Source organism: Ceratotherium simum, chromosome 23 (assembly GCF_057802395.1).
Source record: "Ceratotherium simum simum isolate JZ-2026a chromosome 23, ASM5780239v1, whole genome shotgun sequence".
Classification (NCBI taxonomy): Eukaryota; Metazoa; Chordata; class Mammalia; order Perissodactyla; family Rhinocerotidae; genus Ceratotherium; species Ceratotherium simum.
The window spans coordinates 31293147-31317771 of record NC_141922.1 but is presented as its reverse complement, the minus strand read 5'-3'; the positions used below and the strand labels follow the sequence as shown (position 1 = coordinate 31317771).

The 24625-nt window shown below is 38.0% G+C and overlaps 1 long non-coding RNA gene across 2 annotated transcripts in view; it reads left to right on the top strand.

The window, feature by feature from the left end:
* Positions 1 to 24625, top strand: part of LOC147913997 (uncharacterized) — a 174604-nt gene that overhangs the window by 122472 nt on the left and 27507 nt on the right. For both annotated transcript variants that reach the window (XR_015555970.1, XR_015555969.1), the window contains one exon: positions 24363 to 24446. This is a non-coding gene — a long non-coding RNA (uncharacterized LOC147913997). The remainder of the gene's footprint in view (positions 1 to 24362; positions 24447 to 24625) is intronic.

The window sequence follows — 24625 nt, the reverse complement described above, 5'->3', positions numbered from 1 at the left end:
AAAATCCCCTTCTAGGGGCCGGCCCCATGGCTTAGCAGTTAAGTACGCACGCTCCGCTACTGGTGGCCTGGGTTCGGATCCGGGCGTGTACCGACGCACCGCTTGTCCCCCCATGCTGAGGCGGTGTCCCACATACAGCAACTAGAAGGATGTGCAACTATGACACAACTATCTACTGGGGCTTTGCTTTTAAGAGCTCAAGTGATTAGATTCAGCCAATGTAGATAATCTAGTATAATCTCCCTGTAACTTTAGTCACAGCTGCAAAGCCCCTTTGCCATGTAATTTATCACAAATTCCAGGGATTAGGGCATGGACATCTTTGAGGGGGGACATTCTGCCTACCAAAATCTTTCATCTAAAAGATTCAAGGTATTTTTCAAAAGATATTCATAAAAATTTGCTTTGTCTATGAGATAAGAGATTACAGATATTATCCTATTTGGAGAATCAAGAAGAGAGGCAAAAAATTAATTGTAATTTCCTAAATTTAATTAATTTCCTAAATATCATTCCTTTCCTTCTCTTCTCTTTCATTTCCATTTTATTCCAGTCAATTTCAAAAACTTTAGTTGAACAACTTCTATGTGCCAGACACCAGTGCTAGCTGCAATAGATATAAAGATGGAACATATTTTCTTAGCTCTGAAGGAACTCACAGCTTAGTTGGGGAAACCTCACAAACACATAATTTGCAGGAACAGAGTGTAGTAAATGAACATTATTGAACAAACAAGTTGAGTTATAACTGCTTGGAATTACCTTATACACCCTAGAGTCCCAATGCTATATTGGACCACGGGAATACTTCCAAAGTAACTAAATTTTCAAGGAGCCCCGTCAGTCCGTCAGTCTCTAGAAGACATTTTTCTCCTTCACCTGTATCTTAATCACCTGAATAAAAATCTTATGGGGCATTGCCTTGTGACTAAAAAGGAAAACATTTCAGATTTCGCATGAGCCTGCTAGTCTTTCTAAAACTTAACTTTACAAAGTCAAATAAAGGCCTGTAAAAATCAAGGCTCCCTGTCATGATCAATAGAGTGGGGTTGGGGAGTCAAGCTGGCAGGCTGGGCTGGACCTGCATCATGTCTAAATCCCCCTGGGTTACTCTCTGTCTGACCCTTTGGCAATCGCTCTTGCTGGGCTGAAGCACTCATTGGCAGGGCTCTGAAGATTTAAACAGTAGCAATTTATTATATAGACCCTGGCACTGTCCTTCAGAGACAAAAAAAGACTCAGTCTTTTATTAACACAATCAAGACAACTGGCTCCACCATTGTCTTGCTTTTTGTTGCACTTTTGGATACCAATATTTCAGAGAAAATGCAGTTTCCCCAGCTCAGATAAAGTTCTTTCATATTGTTCATTAAATAATTCATTCATGTGTTCATTTTTTCCTTCCTTTCCTTGTGCACCTCCAGGGTGTCAACCTATAAATTTTAGTTTTAAATGTATGCAGACTTCCTCAGTTTGTTTAAGGAATAAAAAATTTAGTTTGGCTTAGCATGTGTAGTTAACTTAACCATCAGTCTGCAGGGATAAGAGGAAAGCAGGGGTACCATTCACATTTTTGAGCATCCAGTAAAGCACTGACCAGTCCAAACAGACATCAGCCAGAAGTCTTGGGCAGTGTCCTGGAGACCTTTTGCTATACCTAGTATGGCATTAACTTTTTAGTTTTTGGAAAGTGGGTAGGTTCAGAGGGTCTTAGGTGTCAGGGGAGAGGATATATTGCCAATCAGTAGGAAAATATTTAGATATTTAAACAACTGGTATGGCCATACTGGTCATGAGAGCTAAATGTCCGTCCTGAGGGAGAGTGTGTTTGTGAATTAACAGTTGAGTTTGCCGTGGGCAAATCTTTGTGTTGTTTATTTATTTTGTCCCATTCACTCCTCTAAAACTGCATCTTACAGGAATTTTTCCCAAATCTCCCTCTTCCTTAGAGTCACCTGGTGAACTTTATTTTTAATTTTACTAGTTTTAAAAATTATTTAAAATATAACATATGCACATGGTAAAAAACAAAAATCAAACTCTATAGAGGGCTAGGATGTGAGAAGTTAAATCTCTTTTCCTGCACTTCTACCTGTGGAATCATACTCCAGAAGAATTCATTTTTGACTGTTTCAGTATTTAGTTCTTCTAGTGGTTGCATCCATAGCTAAACACAATAGCTTTATATCTATGATTCTTAACAACTTTAAATAACATTCATTTAATTGGGAGACCTTTTAAAAATACATAGATTACCAGGACCCCCCTTGCTAGAGTTTGATTCAGTAGATCTGTGTTGGGCTTGGGAATCTGAATTTTTAAAAAGTTCTGATGTAATCCATTTGTTCAGCCAGAGTCAAAACTAATTTATCAGAGAAAGGAGGGTGTGCATAATAACATAACCATCTGTTATTAAAAAGATCTTTGCTCAACCAGCACGGCCATGCGTGGTGGAATTTTAGAACCTGAAAATTTCTCTTCACCCAGAAAACATCTTACCTTGCTTTCCTCATCCTTTTCTATTTTCATATTTTTTTCATTCCTTCTCTAAATCTATTTGCCTTATTATAAGCCTCTTTTTTTGTGTCCTAGAGCTGATCTCTTAACCCTAGATTTCCTGCTTTTCTACCCAGTTGTAGGGAGTTGAATAAATTTCTGTCTTACATCATTGTCCAAAGAAAATGGAGCTGATGAAAGATCATTAAAGTGGTAGAAAGCAGAGTTCTCAAAAAAGATGTTCAGAATTTTCTGGGAAAATGTATAATCTCACGATCAGTTAACAGGATACATGTTCTTAATAGCTGGAAACTCAGCATATTGATTTGACCTAGCAATTTATATTTAGCAAATATTACTCATCACACTCAGGAGCATAAAATCTCTATGCTCGTTTCTGCCTGCCAGAGCATTTAATGCACCTCCAGTTGTTCATAATAAGGGTGGTGTTGAGTTTTCAAATAAAAATTTCTTCTATAGGATGCACTAAATCACTGGGAGTATTAGGTGATAGAGAGCACAAATACACACTCAAAGTAGGGCCTGGCCTCTGTTAGACTCTGCTTGCTAATAATTCTCTGTTCTTATGCTAAGCCTCTGAATATTACCAATGTACTTAACACAGGTAGCCATCCTTACATTCGGGGTGAGCGGAACAAACAGATCAGTTTGGTCTGTCATATAAAAATTGTTCTTAGTTGTATCATGTCTGAATATTTTCTCAATTTTGGAGTGTTGTTTTGTAGAAGATTTTAAGTTTAATCACTATTTCCTGCAGGAGGAATTGCTCTTCTCAATTCTTACAAAAGGATCTATAGCTATTCCTGAGAATCTACACCAAACAAAAACAGATGAAGGGAAGTATAAGGGAAAAAAAAACATTTTTTTCCTCCTAAGCCAACTTGTTTCAGAATTTACCCGTAGATTTTTCTGATCCACAGGATGTATAGGTGTGGACTTAGAATTTGATACTTTCTTCCCAGTTGCCTTAGCTCCCATTCCCAACTCCTATACAAAGCAGTTCTAAGCTCCACCAATTCTTCTTTTCAAATATGTTAGACAAGGAATAATTAGAAATTAAAAAATTTAAATATCATTTACAATAGTGTTGAAACCATTAAATACTAGGGGATTAATTTAACAAAAGATGCACAATATTGCTTTACTGAAAACTACAAAATAGTGCTGAGAGAAATGTTAAAAGACCTACGTAAATAGAAACAAATACTATATTTATTGATTGGAAGACTCAATATTCCATTCTCCCCCAAATTTTTTATATGTGTGTGTGTGTGTGTGTGTGTGTGTGTGTATGTATTCAGTATAATCACAAATTATCTAAATTCCCTGTGGGCTTTTAAAGAATATAGACAAACTTATTTTAAAATGTATTTGGAAATGCAAAGAACTTAGAATATCCAAAGTATCTTTTAACAAAGTTAGACATACCTGACTTCAAGATATGTTTTAAAGCTACAGTAGTAAAGACAGTGTGGTATTAGTAAAATATCTGACAAATTAAAATATAGAATTTAAAAATAGATTTACATATACATGATCAAGTAATTTTCAACAAAATCATCAAAGTGATTCAATGAGAACAGGAAAATCTTTTCACAAATGGTGCAAGAAAAACTGGATATCCAAATTAAAAAAAGCACTTCAACTACTACCTCACTCCATACTCAAAAATTAATTTGAAATGGATCATAGAACTATAAATAAAAGCTAAAATTATAAATCTCCTAGAATAAAAGATAGGAAAATATTTTCATGAACTTGGAGTAGGCTAAGATTTCTTGGAGAGGATTAAGAAACCATAAATGGACTTTATTATAATCAAAAACTTTTGTTCATCAAAAGACACTGTTAAGAAAATAAATAAATAAACAATAGGTTAGAAGAAAATATTTCTAAGTACATTTGACAAAGGGCTTATCTCCAAAATATGTAAAGAATTCCTACAACTCAATAATAATAAGGCATATCATTATATGAAAAATGGACAAAATATTTCAGCAAACCCTTCACAAAAATGACATATGAATGACTAATAAGCACATTAAAAATTGCTCAACATCAGTAATCCTCAGGGAAATGCAAATTAAAAAATGGAAAAAAGATTGACAATACCAAATGTTTTAGAGGATGTGAAGCATCTGGAACTCTCATACATGGTTGGTGGGAATACAAAGTAGTATACCTACTTTGGAAAATAGTTTGGCAGTTTCTTAAAAAGTTAAACATATATGTACTCTATGACTCAACAGTTACACTCCTAGTTATTTACCTAAGAGAACTGGAAACAGCCATCCACAGAAGACTTGTTCTTGAATGTTTAGAACTACTTTATTCATAATAGCATCAAACTGGAAACAACCCAGGTATCCATCAACAAGAGAACAATGATTACATAAACCAGACATATTCATACAGTGGAACAACAATAAAAAGAAATGAACTACTGATACACACAACAACATGGGTAAATGTCAAAAACATTATGTTGAGTAAGAGAAGCCAGAAACAAAGTAGTATATAATTTATGATTCCATTTATAAGAATTTTAGAATAAGCAAAAGTAATCTATGGTAATAGAAATCAGAAGAGTGGTTGCTCCTGGGGAATGAAGGAGAGGACTTACTGGAAAGGAGTGGGAGGGAACTTCCTGAGGTGATGGGAATATTCTGACTTGATAAGGATGTGGGTTACATAAGTGTACTCATTTGTCAAACTGAAAAGACTCTACACTTAAGATCTGTGCATTTCATTGAGTGTAAAGCAGAACTTAATAAAAATTTTTGAAAATGTCTTCCAGATTTATCCATTATGGCTTATTGCCTTAATTCAGGCTATGAATATTCCACATTTACATTGCTTTAACAACCAGGGAGTTTTTTAAATACAGGAGTGTGTTTTATTTATGTTCATATCCCCATGAATGGCCCAGTGCATGGCACATTTTGTGCCCTAACCAGAGTCCAGGCACAAGCCAGTTGCTGAAAAAAAGCTCTAGCTTAGCCATTCTACAGGTATCAAGCATTATCTAGTCTCTTCATTCCAGAACTTCAAGCTATTTCAAAACCAGTGAATCTCTTCATTCCTCCCCTTCATGTCATCCTTTGGCACCATTCAAAATACAAGTTACTTCAGTGATTTGTCTTCTCCATCATCATCTCTATTAAGTTCAGTGTTTCCTCCCTTTCCCCTACTCGAACTCATCTTTCCATTATTTTCCTCTGTGCTACATTCTTTATAACCTTTCGAACTTTTTTTGTTCCAAAAAGAAGGAATGAGAGAAAAAAGTTAAGGACAGAAAAAGAAAATCCTCCCAAAAGAGCCTGAATTTTTCACAAAATGCTCTAGGTTCATCTTTGCATTCATTGAACTGGGGGACATTTGAGACCTTGCAGCTGTCTCAAGTGGAGGCTGTTTATTATCACACTCTCAGACCTGTGCACCATGCATTCTTATTACTTCTGATTGACATCCAAACCATATGCTTTAGAAAAATTTTTAACAAAAACACAAACAACAAATATCACCTACGTGTAGTTCAATGACATACAGTTAACCCCCACTCTTTCTGCTTATCACTGATGTCTATTGAAATCTTAGTGACTCTCCTATATTCACTAAGGACTCTGGCACCTGACCGAGTATGTCTCTCTACTTCTAATCCCATTATCATCCTATGTCAATGTCCATGTAGATGTCTCATTCAATATCTTAGTTTTAAAGTTCCTTGATCTTCATTTCCATACCACTTTAGCAGCCCACTTCCATGTCTTCATGATGGTCCCATTTATTTTCCATTTCTTTTTTATTAACAGTTTTATTGAGATATAATTCACAAACCATGAAATTTACCCATTTAAAGTATACAATTCACTTTTGGTATATTCACAGCTATGTACAATCATCACCAGAGTCAATTTTAGAACATTTTCATCACCTTAAAAAGCAAACTCATATCCTTTAGCTATCATTCTTCTATACCCTCCAGCCCTCAAGCCAGAGCAATCACTAATCTACTTTCTGTCTATATGGATTTCCATATTTTGGGCTTGCCTATGAATAGAATAGTACAGTATTGTGACTAGCTTCTCTCTTTTAGCATAATTTTTTCAAGGTTTATACACGTTGTAGCGTGTATCAGTGCTTCATTCCTTTTTATGGCTAAATAATATTCTGTTCTATATACCACATTTTGTTTATCCATTTGTCCATTGGTGGACATTTGGGATTTTTCCACCTTTTGGCTAATATGGTAATACTGCTATAAATGTTCATGTACAAGTGTCTGTATGGACATATGTTCTCATTTCTCTTGGGTATCTTCCTAAGAGTGGAATTGCTGGGTCATATGGTATCCTTATATATTGCCTACTTCTTAATATCCAATATCTCACTCTCTGACCACAAATCAGGCTTTCTCATTTTTCTCCTCTCTGTACACCTACTCTTCAACTATATAAAGATCCCATTTCATTTTCTCCCAAGCAGTGTGATCCCTTCTAACTTTATTCTCTTACCTATATACCCTAGGGCCTATTACTTGAATCACTCACTTGACACAACTCTCAAATCTCTTGCCTTGTTTTCTTTCTGTTATTGTACAATATGAAGCCCTGGCTTTGGGTTAATCTAAGCATTTTCTGCTCTTAAACAACTTCCTAATTCGGCATCCTTAAAAATTCCTAGCGTCTAACGTCAGCGGGGCTTTTGATGCTGTTTGTCAATGCTTTCATTCGTCCTAAGTCAACTTGCTATTTTGTTTCTCATAACAGCTATTTCAAACTTTGACATCTTTTCTCAAAAGCCTACATGATCAACCCCTACTCATCCCTCCAACCTCTTTGATTCATTTTCTAGCCCTCTCCCCACACCCACTCAGCTCTGCGTCACCCCCCTCCCTGTTTCTAAACACTCAAAGAACATTCCCTGTTCAGGATCTTTGCTCTTGCTGTTCCTTATGACTGGGAAACTCATGTCCTCGTTATCTGTATTCTTGTTCCCTAACTTCATTCAAGTCTGTTCTCAAATGTCAACTTATGAGAGGCTTGTTTTTCTAACCTAACTAAATTAGTTTCATCTTCCAACAACCCTTGCTATCTTCTCTGCCTGGAACACTTCTCTTTTGTTCCTTTACTTGGCTGACTTCTTCTTCTCCTTTAATTCTCACCTTGAATATGACTATATCCATCAGGGTCCTCATAGGAAACACAAGCTATACTAAAAAGGGAGTAAGTAAAGAAAGTTTAACAAAAATAGCATTTATAGGGCTAGTCATGGTGGGCTGGTGGTTAAGTTTGGTGCGCTCCGCTTCAGCGGCCCATGTTTAGTTCCCAGGCACAGACCTACACTGCTGGTTGGTGGCATGCTGTGGATTGGCCCACATACAAAATAGAGGAAGATTTGCAACAGCTGTTAGCCCGGGGTGAATCTTCCTCAAGCAAAAAGAGGAGGATTGGTGATGGATGTTAGCTCAGGGCAAATCTTCCTCAGCAAAAAAACAAACAAACAAACAAAATATTTATAAAGGTATGGGCAGGATTAAGGGAAATGTACAAGGGATGATAAAGCACTCTGGGACTGGCCACAGCAGGAAGCTGGGCATCAAAAGGAAGCACAGGCTACCAGAACTGGGTGGTAGTTAATGCCATAGAAGAAGGCTGCTTGACAAAAGCTGTGTCTTCCAGGAATGCAACCACTGCCAAACCACAGTTAAGCAAAAAGTGAGAAGGAAGAATAAGTACCCTGACTTCTGCTTTCATCCACTTTTAATTGGCTGAAACTATTGGAAGCCAGAGGACAAGGGAGCTTGGTTGATCTTGCCTCGTAAGTCATCCCCCAAGGGTGAGAAGGATGAAGAGTAGAATTGTAGGGGGAAGCAGTCAATACCCAGAACAATTTACCCCTTTTCTTCCTCAGCATCCACTGTTGTCCTTTGTCGAGATGAAACTCCTTGCTGTAACACAGGAGAATAGAAAGTTCTTTCAGCTAACACATCATTTTGAGGTGATGCCAACTCAGTCAGAATCTTACCTGAAACTTAAAATATTAGCACCAGTATACTTCACATAAGGTAGCAGAGTAAAAAGCGTAGAGAGAATCAATTAATTAAAATAAAAACAAGCCCTACAGTCCCTGATTCTGTAGCTAGTCATAAAGAATACATATTTATGTTTTTCTTCCTCCACCAATCTTTATTTGTTCCCCTGTCTGTTGGCACCTTGGCTGTTTTTCTTTCTCCTTTTGGGATGATCCATACCTTCTTCGCCACAGAGTACAAGTCCTCATTGATTGATATGGTTTTCCTTAGACCAGTACTATTGGGCAAGACAGTACTGAGAAATAGCCCAGTAAATCCCTGGATACCAGTCTTCTTCACCAGCAGTGATCCAATTTTCCCAGATAATAAAGATCAATTATTCTGGCCAGTATAATGTCCTCCTTCTTTGCCTGTTGGCTCAGGGTTTGAATACAAAATGGCCAGGTGGCAATCTCAACTCCCAACTTAGTGGAATAATGACTATACTCCTTGGTGGAGGCACTACTCCGTAAGGCACTCCAATCTCCAACTCCAGATCCCAAGGTCATAGAGATGGGCCTCTCCTACCTCCATCCCTTTTCCAAGACCCATAAATTCTGGCTTTTGGTAAGATGGCCCTACATACTGACGACTGGTTTAAGGCATGTAACAAATCCTATAGGACAGTAGCTCAGCCTTGCAGAATGTTGGCTCCAAGCTGTCACCATAAATGAGTTTTCCACAGGCTATTTCACCTATTCTATTGATTCAGCTACTTCTGGGTTATGAGGACCATATAAGACCAGTGAATTCTGTAGCTGTGAGCTTACTGCAGCATTTCTTTTACTAGCAAATAAATTCTTTGATCTGAGATGGTGTCCTAATCTAAATGATATGGTGATAAATAAGACTTTTTATTAAGATCACATGTCCACAGATGATGGTGTTGACAGCAATACTGCAATCAGAAAAGAGAAACCTGCACCAGAATGTCTGCCTATTCCTGAGGGGACAGACAGCTTCACCCCGCTCACCACCTGAGGTTGGAAGGGTTCTCCAAAGTAATTCATATGGCGCTACGTGCTTGGATGGTACTGCAGGGAATGGGCCAAGCAGAGCTCAACATTGGCCTTTGCTATTGGCTGGTCCAGTACTCATCTTTGTTGGGGGGAGGCCCCAGTTTTTGAGTTCATAAAGAGCTGCCACTCTTGCCATCATGGCATCTTTGCACAAGGGTCCATTGAGTAAGCACTGAGGTTGTGTAGAAAGAGGCCAGCATACCATGCAGACCCATTCATAAACCAGGCCCACAATTTTTGCTTGTTAATGGCCAGAGGGAACTACCCATGAAGACATGGGTGTGGTGATGATGTAGGAACAGATATCATGGGAGTCTGAGTCATCTACTCATGAAGTTGACTTGTACCTTTCACATACTGCTGAGCATGTTAAATTTTATGTTTCAATGGATTAGATAACAGTTCACGATGGGCAGTGTGGGTCACATAGTCACATGGTGTCCCATCATCAGGTGTTCAGTCTTCTAGGGCCCAGTAGCAAATCTAGGTATTACTTTTCAAATGGAAAATGGTGGCTAGAAGCAGGCTTGGCCTTACCGCCAAGTTGTAGAGATTTACGCTGTGATTATTTTACTAAGTATTGCTAGAGGTTCCATTCAGGATCTCTTCTCCCATAGACACTTCTGATACCATTGGGTTACTGTAGTATCAGATCCAAGTGGCAGGGAAGTTTGTAACACAGCTAGAACCTGCTGGAAGGCCTTTTCTTGCTCCAAGTCCCACCTGGAGCAGCAATCTAATGGGTCACTTGATTAGTGGGTTTGAAAAGCACACCAAATGTGTTAAATGTTGCCTCCTAAATCCAGAGTCCAAGTAATGTGCCTCTTTCTTGGTGGTAAGATCTGTTAGAAAGAGCAACTTGCAACTTGTCTCTCACATTAGTGCCCACAGATCACTAGACCGAGATATTTCACTAATGTGCAAGCCCCTGACGTCTTACACTTATTTCCCACGTTTTGCTTGGCATGTATTTTATGAAGCATGTAGGGTGCTTACTATTCTGCTCAACATGTCCAAGTGCATAATATTATTAATATAATGGACCAGCATGATATTCTGGGAGATATTAAGATGATGAAGGGACTTCTGGGTGATATATAACGTAGAGCAGAAGTAGTGACATAACCCTGAGATAAGATAATGAAGGTCTACTGCAGTCCCTGCCACATGAAGAAATACTATCATTGTCATAGATCTCTGTGTTCAAAACACTCTGATTACTATTCTATCCCTGAGGTTTATTATGATAATTTCACCCACCTTATCTGGTTATTAAGTGATCACCTGATTATTAAGATCACTTTGACTCTACCAGTTCAAGATCCCAATATTCCTATTGCAATTCAAGAGCTCAATTTCTTTGAGGCATCCCTCAATACCATCTACGGCTTACAATTAACACAGATTTTTTCAAAGATACTAATATCCCTACTTACCATTTCTTAATGTGTTGACGAGGGAAATATCCTTTGATCCCGTATCCTAGGGAATATGGCTAAGGGTGGCTACACAGTTGGCACATAATAGGTTAATTTCCATTCTTCTCAGCCTTTTATACTCCCTCTATCTAAAATATGCCAGGGAAATTCCAGCATTGCCCCATCACTTGTTGCCAGCCATCATGGAGTCCAGGCTTCAATTAATCAGTCTAGTTGAAGAAACCATATGCCACTTCCACGTGCATGAGCTTACAGATTAAATTCTGAATCCCAAGAATGTCCTCCCATGTCAATAAATAAGCCTAATGTCATCTTATGATTTAACTACCTTGGTCTAAACCACTTAGAATCTAGTCCCATACATGTTCTCCAGAATTCTGCTCACATGAGTTGGGAAGATTCTGCCGTTCCTTCAGTCCTTGAATTTTTCCAACTGCGCAATGCTGGACCTGGAGGCAATGAGGGGTAGTGAGTGTGCATCCCGAAAAGAATCAGTATGTCCTTGTAAGCCACTCCTAGGCCTGGCCAATTAAAATCCTCCATGTGTGATCCTCCATGAGCTTTTTTCCCTGTCACCATCTGGATGTTGACACCTAGGGTGGCCTTGGAGCTATGCATTGAGTAGGAGAACTTCCATTGGTCTCTAAAAGACTGCTTGGAAAGACCCTCATGCCACCCTACCTTACCTTCCACCAGCAACCTGGCACCACCAGTGGAATGTTAACATAAGAAAGTAACTTCTGTTGTGTTTGATCCATTTTATATTTGAGATCTACTTGTTATAGCAGTTTGCTTACCTTAAATTATACAGGGCTTTTTTTGCTTTCTTTTTTCTTTTTACTTGAAGTGTCACTTGTAAATTATTTTAAAAATGGGAAATTACATGATTCTTGGAATTAATGTCATAGATAGCCTGTTCTCCCTGATGGTACTCCTACATAAATTTGTAGATACGACAACTTTAGTGATAATTAGACATTATTAGTCTGCATGCCACTCTTAGAATATTATTTCTTCTTTCCCGTTAGAGAAGCTACATTTCCACTGTAGCATAAAACCTACAATTTTCATTGCCAGGAAAATGCAAAACATACACATAAAACCTTTAATCTAAGAAAAATATCAAGTTGTTAAGCAAAGTGATCTGAGTGGCTATCAAAAGAGATCTTGATGGAGGACAAATATTTTCATTGTTTTAAATGCTTAGTGATTAAATAACCTTGAAATTTTTGACCTTGCAAAACTTTCACCAGACTTCTGTTTACCATGTATACAGTTCGTTATGCAGGTAGGTCACACTATTGGGCTACATGAGCAGAACCTTGAGTTACTTTTCTAGAAGAAATGATAAATCTACCTTGATATCACACTCATTATAAATGAGGACATAAATTTGTAAGTGGCCTCATTGCAGCATAGGCCAATTTCTTCTTTATAGAATTCAATATTGTACTTCATTATAGATTATTTCTAAAAGAAAATGCTTAATTTTATAAAAGTAGAATAGAAACATTAGCAATTTATTAAAAGCCCCTTTGACCTTCTGCTGATTTTCTTTGAAGTGTTTATTTTTATTTATTTTTTTAAAGAATCATCATCATCTTCTTTTTTGAGGAAGATTGGCCCTCTGCTAACATCTGTTGCCAATCTTCCTCTTTTTTTTTTCTCCCCAAAGCCCCAATACATAGTTGTGTGTCATAGTTGTAGAGTTGTAGCTCTTCTATATGGGACGCTGCCTCAGCATGGCTTGATGAGCGGTGAGTAAGTCCACGACCGGGATCTGAACCGGAGAACCCTAGGCTGCAGAAGCGGAGCACACGAAGTTAACCCCTACGCCACCGGGCCGGCCCCTGAAGTGTTTACTTTGGAAAGCAGGGTGGTATAGTAGAAAATATGCTGACCTGAATGTCAGAAATCTGGGGGTTCATATCCTGGCACTGCTACTTACTTTATATGGACTCCTGAGTAAACTACTGACCACCTTAAGCCTTATTTTTTCTCAATCTCAAAATGAAAACCTCTTACGGTACTGATGAGGAGCTAATATGCATAAAGTGCCGGGTATCTTGTTCCTTTATTTCCTTTGGCTCTAGCCTGATTCATCTTGATTGAATTAACATGATTTCTCAATGACTTGCATATCAAATCAACTTGGCAGAATTATCATGTGCTCCAGATACGATATCACTCAGAACATTTGTCCTTTGGATCTGGTTCATGCATTATTTAAAGAGCAAGCATAATTTGTTTATGAAATTAAATGTGTGGAATCTAAATATTAAAATATATTCAAATTCATCATTTTATATCAAAGGCAGTCTGATTTTGAAATTGTCTCCTAGCATTGACAGAGAGAGACTAAGCTACACTCACCTCTTTGGGACCAGTAGGGACAAGCATCACCTGTCTGGGCTAAGGGTGGCTCTTTGTAGCTATAAATTAATAAAACTTCAATACAGTGCAGTACAATACAATACAGAACAAACTCAATAGAGGAAGAATTCTCTGAATAGTATTTACTCAAAGCAATGTACTTAAAACTTTTGTTCTCTATATTTGTAAGAAGATATGAACATATTTAGAAGGCGACTGGGTAGAGGAGCCTAGTGTATTAGTCTACCACACACCTCTACTTTCTCATTTTCCCTTCAGTCCTCAATCCCCTGTAAACTGGTTTTGGTACTCTCTATTTTACTGAAACCATTCTTGAAAAGTAGCACATAGTCTCCAAATAAATAAATACTGGGAGCACTTTTCAGTTCTTATTGCATGGTACCCACAGCTGCACTTCAGACCCTATGTAATAACTTAAAATTTTCCATCATCAGTTTCATAAACTTCTCCCTCTGGCTTTTACTAACTCTTTAACTGATCACTCTTGATGTGTTTCAGAGTCTCTCTCCCCAGTACTCAGCCACTTTTCATTAGTTTTCCCCAGGGTTTCACCTTCAGCCCAATATTCTTCTAAATGTATGTGCTCTTTCTTGAGATGACGCTAGTTTGAACCATGGCCTGGGGAACCACCCTGTTGATGTATCCAGTCCTTCCTCACTACTGAAGCTTAACAAATGTTTGTAAAAGGACCTTAATTGTATATCTTCACTTAGGATGTATGTTAGGGGCCTGGATCAGACAGGGGTTGGGGTTTCGGCCCAGTTCAGAACACATTCTTTCTGAGCACTGCTCCTGACACACTGTTGTGGCAGACCCTGCTTGTGGTCTCCTTAATCTCCATTTCTTCCTCTATCTTACTAATAGAACTTTCATTTTATTTGGGGTGTCAGTGTGCCCAGCTAGTAAATCAAATGTCAAAACTTGACCAATATGACAGAAGTGAAGTCTTCTAAGGATTCTAGAGAGTTTTGCTTTCTGAATATAGGAATCACCTCTTCCTCCTTGTGTCTTCTTTCTGTTTTTCTACCTGGAATGTGAATGAAAGCTGAAGGAGGAACAGCCATTTTGCTACAATGAGGTGGCCATAAAGACAAGAGCCACACACTAAGGGTAGTGGACGAGACAGATAGAAGCAGCCGGAAACATTGTAGACACTTTGGAGCTTCTGCTCCAGACCTGGACTCTTGTATTATTTAGAATTAATTTCAGCTGTGAGAAAAATAAAATCTAAAAATAATAGTGGCATAACAAGATAGAAGTTCATTTCTCTTTCATGTAAATAAGTCCAGGGATGGACAGTCCAGAACTCATATAGTGATTCCTTAGTCATTAGGCACTCAGACTCCTTACATTTTGTTGCTTACGACTTTGAGAATAAGAAGTCAGCCAGGCCATATAATCCAGCCAATAAATCCACATTTAATTCATAAGCAAGAAAGAAGGACAAATTGTCTCCCTTTAAAAATATTTTCCCAAAGTCATATAGGACACTTTTATTTATGCCCCTGAGCCAGAAATTAGTCATATAGTCACACTTAACTGCAAGGTAGCTATGTGTTCAGCTAAAAATCATGAATGCTATGGCAAAGGAAGAAGGTGATGGATATTGGAGGCAGTAACTAGCTGTCTCTGCCCCAACTTCTTATCTTTGACTTGTTGATATGTCAAAAAAATAATTTCCCATTTGATTAAACTTTTAAAATTAGGATTCCATTACATGAGTCCAAATGCAATCTGTAATTGATTCAGAATTTGGATCCTAAGAGGGTGCTAAGAGTAACAGAAGACAAAATATGGAATTGACTAAAGAAAGAAAGTGTGGCACTGGAGAATAAGGACTCGTTTTGCGTGCTAGAAAATTGGTGATAACTGTTCTGTGGAATTAGCTCAAACTATTGCCTGTTGTATTTTAGAGCCTATGCCTCCCCAGGCTATAGTATTAGGGAAAATGGTAGAGCAATTCAGACTATCAGAGTGTGTGAGTTACTTGTTGCCACCATCATCAGACCATTCTACAAGCAAAGATGGAAGAGTGGTTTTAATGATCTATTGTGGTGTAATAAAATACTTCAATACTAACTGATTCAAAACAGCAATTATTACCTCTTTGGTTCTTATTGGTTGACTGGGCTCAGCTGGGTGATTCTCCCGTAGGATGTCTCATGTGATTTTATGTCAGATGGTGCATGGGGCTGCAGATATCTGAAGCGTTGACTGATCTGGGCATCCGAGAGTGCTTCTTCCCTTACATGTCTGATGCTTTCGCTAGGATGGCTGGGAAAGCTGGGAGGCTAGGCATCTCTCTCTCTCCATGAAGCCTCTCCTCATGGCTAAATTGGGCATCCTCACAGCATGATCATCTCAAGGTGGTCATGCTTCTAACATAGTTGTTGGCTTTCCCCAGACTGAGTGTATGAGAGACCAAGCTGTAAGCTACTAGGCTTCTTATAACCTAGCCTTGAAAAACATGCAGCATCACTTCTGCCACATTCTGTGGTCAAAGGTGAATTACAGGGCCAATCTAGATCCAAAGTGTGAGGACTACACAAGTTTATGAATACCAAGACTCATAAGGGTTGGGGTGCAATCTTTGGAGAGAATACAAACTTGCTAAGAGAGTTGCTTTATGACTGTGTTCTGGGATCCAAATTGGATACTAAATTTGGATACTGAAAAATTGTAAAAATAAGTTGTTTTTGCATTCTAAACAAAAGAAGTTATAATCATGGCTGCGGCAGCCTTAGCAAAAGCAAAGACTGATCCAAGTAACTTTTCTTAACAGTCCTCTATCAAAGAAAGCTTTTGAGTTTGAAGGAAAAGATGGGGTCAATGCTGTGGCCATCCAAACAGAGACTGTTGTTTTAAATTGCTTCAAGGCAGCTGCAATAAACTAAGGACTAACAGGATGTGCAGAGCAGAGGTCAGTTGGTTAAAGAAAGGACTCTTCAGGTTCAATGACTATGTGTAGGCAAGATCTTTAGTTCTCATTTTATATATAGAATTGACAGACCGGAAGCCTAAATTTTTGAGAAAATCATTTTGTCAAAGAAACTCAAGGTCTTATAGGCATCAACCCGTGATTGTTCAACCCCTAAGGCCATCCCTTGCAAAAGCGTGACAGATCCTGGGACAGGCATTTTCCCCAGAGCTATGGACCAGGGGTTGCTGTAGTTTCCTATTCTTTAAAATTTATTTTATTTTTGTTTTGTTTTAATCATGATCATTCTACCCTTTCTCGACTTGGTGCAGAAAGCTGCTCTTTATGTTATGAGTAGCTGGACCATGCGGAGCCATATCTGGAACCTGACAGAGAGAGGACTGCACATTAGCCAGAAATTCTTAAATTTGAGTGGGATGCAATAGTTGGCCGAGACTTTGAGGTTGCTTCCCTTTGAGGAAGAGGTTGTACGTGATCTGTGCATGGGAAAAAAGTGTTTGGGGTGTGGGGTGGACATCGTGGTAGCCATTGCTTATTGCCTACTCCATATTCATTTTTTCCTTTCTTCCTTACCAGTAGTACCCCAATATTGTTGTGTGGAGCTATGGATACTTTCACTACTGGTTGGGGTGTAAATTGGTATTAAACTCTTTGGTAACCAATTTGGCATTGTTTTGTAGAGCTGACCATATGCATACCCTGAGAACCAATAGCTTCATTCCTGTGCTTTGGAGAAACTCTTGCACACGTACACTGGAAAGATGTGCAAGAAATTTCACAGCACCATTATTTGTAATGGCAGAAAAACTGGGAATAACCCAAACATCATCAAAAGAAGACTGAATAAATACATTATGCAATATTTATACAATGGAAAATGACCTATCAGTGAGAATCAATAAACTACAGCTATGTGAAACAATACAGATGAAAATATGAAGAGAATGTTAAGTAAAAAAAAAAAAAGCAAGTTGCTGAAGACCTCATACTTTATAATCCTATACTATAATACAAAAAACAAGCAAAATTATATAACGTATTATTCAGGTATATGTGCCTATGTGATAAAACTATTTTTAAAAAAGCAATGGCATTAGTAACATAAAATTCAGGTGGCCGTTAACCTCTGTGGAGGAGAGGAAAGGATAGGAGTGGGCATACAAGCCACCTGCCTGTGTGTAAGGTATAAAGGCAAGATTCGAGTTCTTAAGATGAGTGGTTTGGGTTTATGCTTTAAACTCACATATATGTCACAACTGTTTTGTATGTATCAAGTATTACATAATAATGAAGACACACTTGATGTACTGATATGGAATGATGTCTAAGATAGACGGTTAAGTAAGGTAGCTATATCCAGGTTTGCCTGGGATGTCATGGTTTACACCTGTGGTCCAACATAATTGCTAATTCCATCATTTTCACCCTCAAATCAGCCCAATTGAAATGATAATTACGTTTATCATATTGTTAAGTAACAAAATGCAAGATGCAGAATAGTGTTTATATCTTGCTTCAGTTTGTGTAATATGACATTCAAAAACACATAAATTTAAATTTAAAGAAGCAACAAAAGAATTAATTATAGCCAACATTTTGTGGAAACAAAATACTTGGGGAGCAGGCTACTTTACAAATGGATAGCAGTGGATGCCTGTGGAGCAGAATCAGGTGGTTGGAAGACAGGGATGAGAGACTGACTTTTCTCTGTGAACCCATTTGACCTATTAGAATTTTGTTTCTTATGAATGTATTACCTATTTACTTATTTATTTATTTTTTGTGAGGAAGATCAGCCCTGAGCTAACATCCATGCCAATCCTCCTCTTTTTGCTGAGGAAGATTGGCCTTGGGCTAACATCTGTGCCCATCTTCCTCTACTTTATATGGGACGCCACCACAGCATGGCTTGATGAGCAGTGCATCGGTAAGCACCCGAGATCCGAACTGGCAAACTCTGGGCCGCCGAAGCGGAGTGCACGCACTTAATCACTACACAGCCGGGCTGGCCCCTGTGTTACCTATTTAAAAAGGAAATTTAAAACAGGAAAATTCATTTTCAGTATAATGTGAGCCATGCCAGGATAGCTATTACCGTACTAGCTTCCATTTATTGTGTTCTTACTTTGTGCGAGGCACAGTTCTAAACACTGTGCATACATTAGATTAATTAATCCTCACACCAAACCTAAGAGGTGAGTAGCACTACTACTAGCTCTGTGACTCGGAAAAGTTGCCTGATTTCTTCTGTAAAACTATTTTTATTCTGTCCTACGTATACTATTCTTATTCTTGCTCATACTGTGATATCACGTGTTAAATTTTTGCTAAGTTAGTAGCTATTGTAGAAAGTGTCCTGGATTAGAAGTCCTGAGTTCTTTTTCTTGTCTAGCTACTTATTACCTATATAAACCTCATCAGTCACTTTGCCTCCCCGAGAGAGCCTGGGTTTTTCACTGTAGATTGGAGACAACATGCCTTCTCATTTCACAGGCTTACTGTGAGGATCAAATGAAGGCATACAAGTGAAGGTAGGTGGGGAACCAGAATGCACCATATGAATATGAGTTACTATTATTATTAATGACCTACTCTAACACTTCAATCAAGAAGGCCATAAATCAATAGCGATATAACTGAAAACAATTTGAAGACCATTTTCACTCTCAGCACAAGTGGCATTTCCTCATTGTGTGTTGCTTTATATAGTCGACAGTTTTATGCTAAGCAACAGCCTTGAAATGGAGCAGCATGAACATACTTTAAACAGGAAATGTTAAATGGTCTATGTCTGTCGTTATGGGCTAACCTCGATTAATTCAGGAGGTGGTTTTCTCAGTTGAAAAGAAAGCAAATGACCTCATGTCATTTACTGTACATGAATAAATTTGACATTTGGGGATAAAATTATAGGATAAGTTGAATTTATGGCTTTTTCTCTTAAGAAAGCCCTGGCAATATTACACAGTATTTACCTAGCTTCACTCTCTTTTATTTTGCATAATTTAGGAGCAGCCTCTTTTCCTCCTCCTTCTCCTCCTCCCCATCCCTCTCCCCCTCCCCCCCCCTCCTCCTCCTCCTCCTCCTTCTTCTTTTTCAGGAACAAAACAACTATGTAAAATACTGTAAAATAACAACAGACAAAGCCTTGCCAAAATAACAACAGCAAAAGCCTTGCCAGAAATTAAACAGAAAAAAAGTAGAGGAATTTGATTTTATTAAAAAATAGCATCTATGAAAATTTATGCAGAGTGTTCTACCAGGTTTTCAAACTGAAAATCCTTCAGAATGCCATATATATAATAATGGAACAGTTAAAGAAATGAGAGGAAAAGCAAAATATATAGCTGTGTTGTTTTTACAGCTTTACCTGGTAGACTTGCCCATGGTTTGGTTTATTTTAGTTTTAGTTTTTATTTTATTTTAGTTTTTCTTGGGTCTTATAATAGCAGAAACCCAGAAAAGTCTTCTGGAGACCTCTATCTCATTGGTGATAAAAAAAAAAAAATTCATGATACCGATAGGTTCAGACAGCTCAGTTTATTCTTGCACAGAAATTGTATTTTTCTCTTAATGATGTCCCATCCTCCCCCTCTTCTCCATAGAGCCTTTAACCTCCCTGCAGTGGCACTCTGCTGAGCAGCTTTCCAAGGGGAGAAAGAATGTTTGAAAATGTGCGGGAAGATGCGAACTGCAACCCACATGAAAACCTTTATTTAGATAGTTTTTATCCAGAGATTTAAAAAATGCCAACCAAGGTACTCAATCCTATTTTCTTAGCAAAAGATAGAGAATAAAGGAAGAAGGTGGGCAATGCTTAGTACACCTGCGCCCTGGTCGGAATTCAACATTTCCTCTTATTTAGTGCTTTATTATTTTATTGTTATCCTCTATCCAGAGCTCACAGCATCAATAGGCAAGAGCTTGCTGGGCAGCAAATTCTGAGTGTGGGTTTTGCAGTCAACCTGACCTCACTTCAGATTCCTTTTTAGGCCAGGCAGTTTAATTGCCTCAGCAGAAGGAGCCAGACATTTTACCCTACTCAAAATAAACAAAACAAAACAAGACAAAATTTCAAACAATAATAGTAACAACAATTAAAGCAAAATGGCAAAAACGTATGTTTACTGTAGTGGAAAGAGATTCTATTTGAAGTCAAGAAATCTGCATTTAATTTTCTAGAATAAGCACTCAGAAGCAATGTGAACTTAAACTCCTTAGCCTCTTTCTTCATCTGTTCAATGGGAGTGACGTCGTGCCTAACTTCTCTATAGTTCGTGTGCAGACTGAAGAACGGTGTATCTCAAGAATCAGTAAACTTTCCAAAAAGGGACAGAGAGTAAATGTTTTAGGTTTTGTGGGTCATTTTGGTCTCTACAGCAACTACTCAACCCTACTGCTGTAAGAGAAAAGCAGCCATAGACAATACATACACTAACAAATGTTTCTGTGTTCCAATAAAGCTTTATTTATGAACACTAACATTTATATTTTGTATGGATTTCACATTTCAAAAAATTCTATTCTTCTTTTGATTTTTTTCTCCAAGTGTTTAAAAATGTAAAAATCATTCTTAGTTCCAGGCCATACAAAAACAAGTGCTGGGCTGGACTTGGCTGTAATTTGCAACCAAGTTCAAGTAATTTGCAGCAATTGTAATTTGCTGACTCTGGTATATATTAAAGCATTTAATAAACTTACATATGTGTAAGTAGTTGTTAGTACATTGTGTAAGATCACTGTGGAATATCTGAGGTACATTTTAATGCCAGATTGATTTCCCTGTGTCACCCCAAACTTGGTGAGATTTCTGCTTGCTGTCTCTGCAACATTTCAATGCTGTCCTAAGGAAAATCATTTCAGAGGGAAGGATCTTTTGACTGAAAAAGTTCCAGGATGCATTTCCCACCCAGAGACAAATGGTTGTAGAGTTACTTGGCATTTGAAATTAGATGAACTATTGAATCTTCTCAAAGTGAGACATCCTGGATTTCCCTAGACGATGCTGACATTCATTTTACACCATGTACCTGCCCCAATATAGAACCCGTCACATTGTGTTGAAATTGTCTGCTTAGGTGTTGGTCTCCCGACGCATTAGGAGCTTTGCGAGGGTAGAGACTGGGCCAGTACCTTCTAAAGTGTCTGGCAATATTATTTGTTTATTTATGCCCCTGTCCGGCTAATAAAGAATCTACAGAGCTTGCAAAAATACAGAAAAAAATAGATAAAAGAGATGGGGAATCAGGATAAAGGAGAAATATGGGAGTTAAAATTATAAAGGTGAGATAAGAGTATCACAGAGGAGTATGTTCCACTAGGTCATGTCAGTGGCTAAACATGGCCAGCCAACTTGCCCCAGTGATTTCCAGCAGTGGAGGCAAACTTCTGATTTCTCTGATCTGCAGACAGACACAGAGGACTGTGACTGGTCCCCAGACGTTATTAAGGGAGAAGGCGGTCGCAGCATTTGAGAGATGGTGCTGGATTAGTAATCATATATCTATAGTCTCTGGCCTCAAAAGATATGTCATTGGTTCAAAAGTGAGAATTAGGCAAAATTTGAAAATTTAGGTAAAGTTTATCTTTAGAGTCTCCCTGCTTCTCCTTTCATTCCCCCCTCTTCTGTGCAGGTTTCCACCCAACACCACACCCCACAGGCTTTTGATCTTAGCTCTCTCTTAGCTAATTACTACTGTGGTGGGTTAACTTATGATCCCTTTCAGCAGCACTCGCAAAGTCATAAAATGTTCTGAGGAAAATGAAAAGCCTCCATGGCAAAATAAGTTTTTGAAAACCTAGCTCCTGCTCTGAGAATTGCAATAGAAACCTGCAGATTTATAGATCCTCTGAGAATTCCCACCGTAAATCCACCTGTGTAAACATTGTTTCACCTAACATTGCTCAACTGGATTTGATTATAGAATTTTTCCAGATAATCACTAATAACATCTTATGGATTCATTTTCTATATATTTCAATTCACTTCAATTGAGCAAATACATCCATTTAGGGAAACCTCCCTACTGCATTGAAGGCTTCATAAGTAAAAAGAGTAATTCTTCCCTTCATGGAGCTTATCGTTTAGCAAGGAATGACCCACTTGGGGGACAAATGCCTTATAACATTATTCTTTGCAGTATGTGAACTTGAACAGTATTGTTTTTGAGTGTTAAACACCTTTCAAGACCCAAAGGAATAATTCTTTAGGGTTGAAACATTTTTAGGACCCATGGCAAGCAGCAAAGAGAAAATATTTTTAGGGAGGGGCCCAAGTTCAGTATCTCATAGACCATACTATGCAAAATGCAGCCTATTCCGTATACTCACAAATGCAATTTGCTGCATGGAAGAATGGCATTGAACTTGAGATCAGGAAATGTAAATTTGAACCCGGCTCTGTCACACATTCTTTTTTGTTCTGGAGCAAAACAATGCCATGATTATACATTTAGAAAACACAAGCGAGTATACTCAAAACTACTAGAAACTATGAAAGAATCCAGCATGATCATTGGTTACAAAATTGATATGTAAAATCAATAGCTCTACTATATACTAACAAAGAAAATTTAATGGGAGGGAAAAGCTCTCCTTTATAAGAGCAGTGAAAAACATAAAATAGTTAGGGCTAACTGTAACAAGAAATGTTCAGAACCAAAATTTTGCTGTGGGAGAATAAATTTTAACAGAAAATTTCTGGTTCCAGGAATAGCCTGGACAAATTTGCTTCTGACCTCCAGTTTTTCTGATGTGAAATCAGAGTTCATTTATATTTTAGTTCTGCTTCATATAACGTCATTTTTCCCTCTGACTGATTTTAAGAATATCTCCTTATCTTTGCTTTTTAAGAATCTGACTATGATATGCCAAGGGGTTTATATTTTTCACCAAATTTAGGAAATTTCTCTTCATCCTTTTTTGAAATATTTTTCCTCCATTTCACTCTCTCCTCTCTTTCTGGATATGTATATTGGACCACTGTTAGGGTATTGTTCCACAAATATTTGAGTATTTCATTATTTTTTTCAATCTTTTCTTTTTTGTCTGTGATATCGTTTGCATAATTGTGATTGATCTTTCCTAACCTTTCTTCGTTAACTTTTCTTTTTCAGAGTTGAATTTACCGTTAAGACCATCCAATGACTTTTTTATTTAAAATGATATACTTTTCAGCTTGCAATTCCATTTAGTTCTTTCTTATACTTTCAGTTTTTCTGCTGAGATTTCCTATTTGTTTTCTCACTATAACTTTTTTTAAAATTTAAATCTATATTAAAATAAATAGCCTTATCTTCTGTTTTTAAGTTGTTGGCTGCTAATTCCAGAGTCTGGGCTGCTAATTCCATAGCTGTTTCTACAAACTGTTTGTTATCTAAATTATGGGTCACATTTTCCTGCTTCTTCACATGTCTAATAATTTTGAATTGTATGCTAGGCATTGTCCATGATATCTGGAAGGGGGTGTGGATTATGTTGTCTTTACTCCAAAGGAGATGAAATTTTGTTCTGCCATATAGCTAAATTAACTAGGTCCTTTTGATCCTGTTAGGGTTGATTTTATGCTTTGTTAGGTTAGAAATATTTCAGTTTTGTCCTCAGTCCTACGACATGGCCCTTACTCTAGGACTTGGTCCTCACTCCTAAACTCTGGCCTGTCAGGGGTTTCAGCTGAATGCGTGAAGTGTTCAGTGCAGTCTCTCCACTTTGGGATTGAACCCCACCTTCTCCTAGCAGCCTGAAACCTCCATTTATATCCTCTGGTATCTCCACTTATCTCTTAGATCCACAACAACTGCTCTGCTGCTCTTCGTAGAGTCTTGTTCTGCACATACTTATCCCAGCTGTCAGCCAAGGTATCAAGGGGAACCCCCATGTAGAATTCTGGGGGCCCATTCTGCACACTTCCCTCCTCTCTGCTGACCTGCGGGTCAAATTCAAGCCACCTCACCAGCCCTGAACTCTAATCTCTGCCATTTCAGGTCAGCAAGACTGCTGCTGTGTTTGCACTTCATCGTCTCATACTGAAGTCAGGAAAGTGTCCCCAGGCTGATTACTGGGCACATGTGAGTCTAACCTGATGTGTTTACCTTCTATCAAGGATCACATTTCTGCTGTGTCTATTATTAAGTGCCTGAAAAACAGTTGCCTCACATTTTGTTCTGTTTTATAATTGTTTAAAGAAAGATGATAAGTCTTATATCAGTTACTCCATCATGGCCAGAAATGGAAATCAGCACTTTTT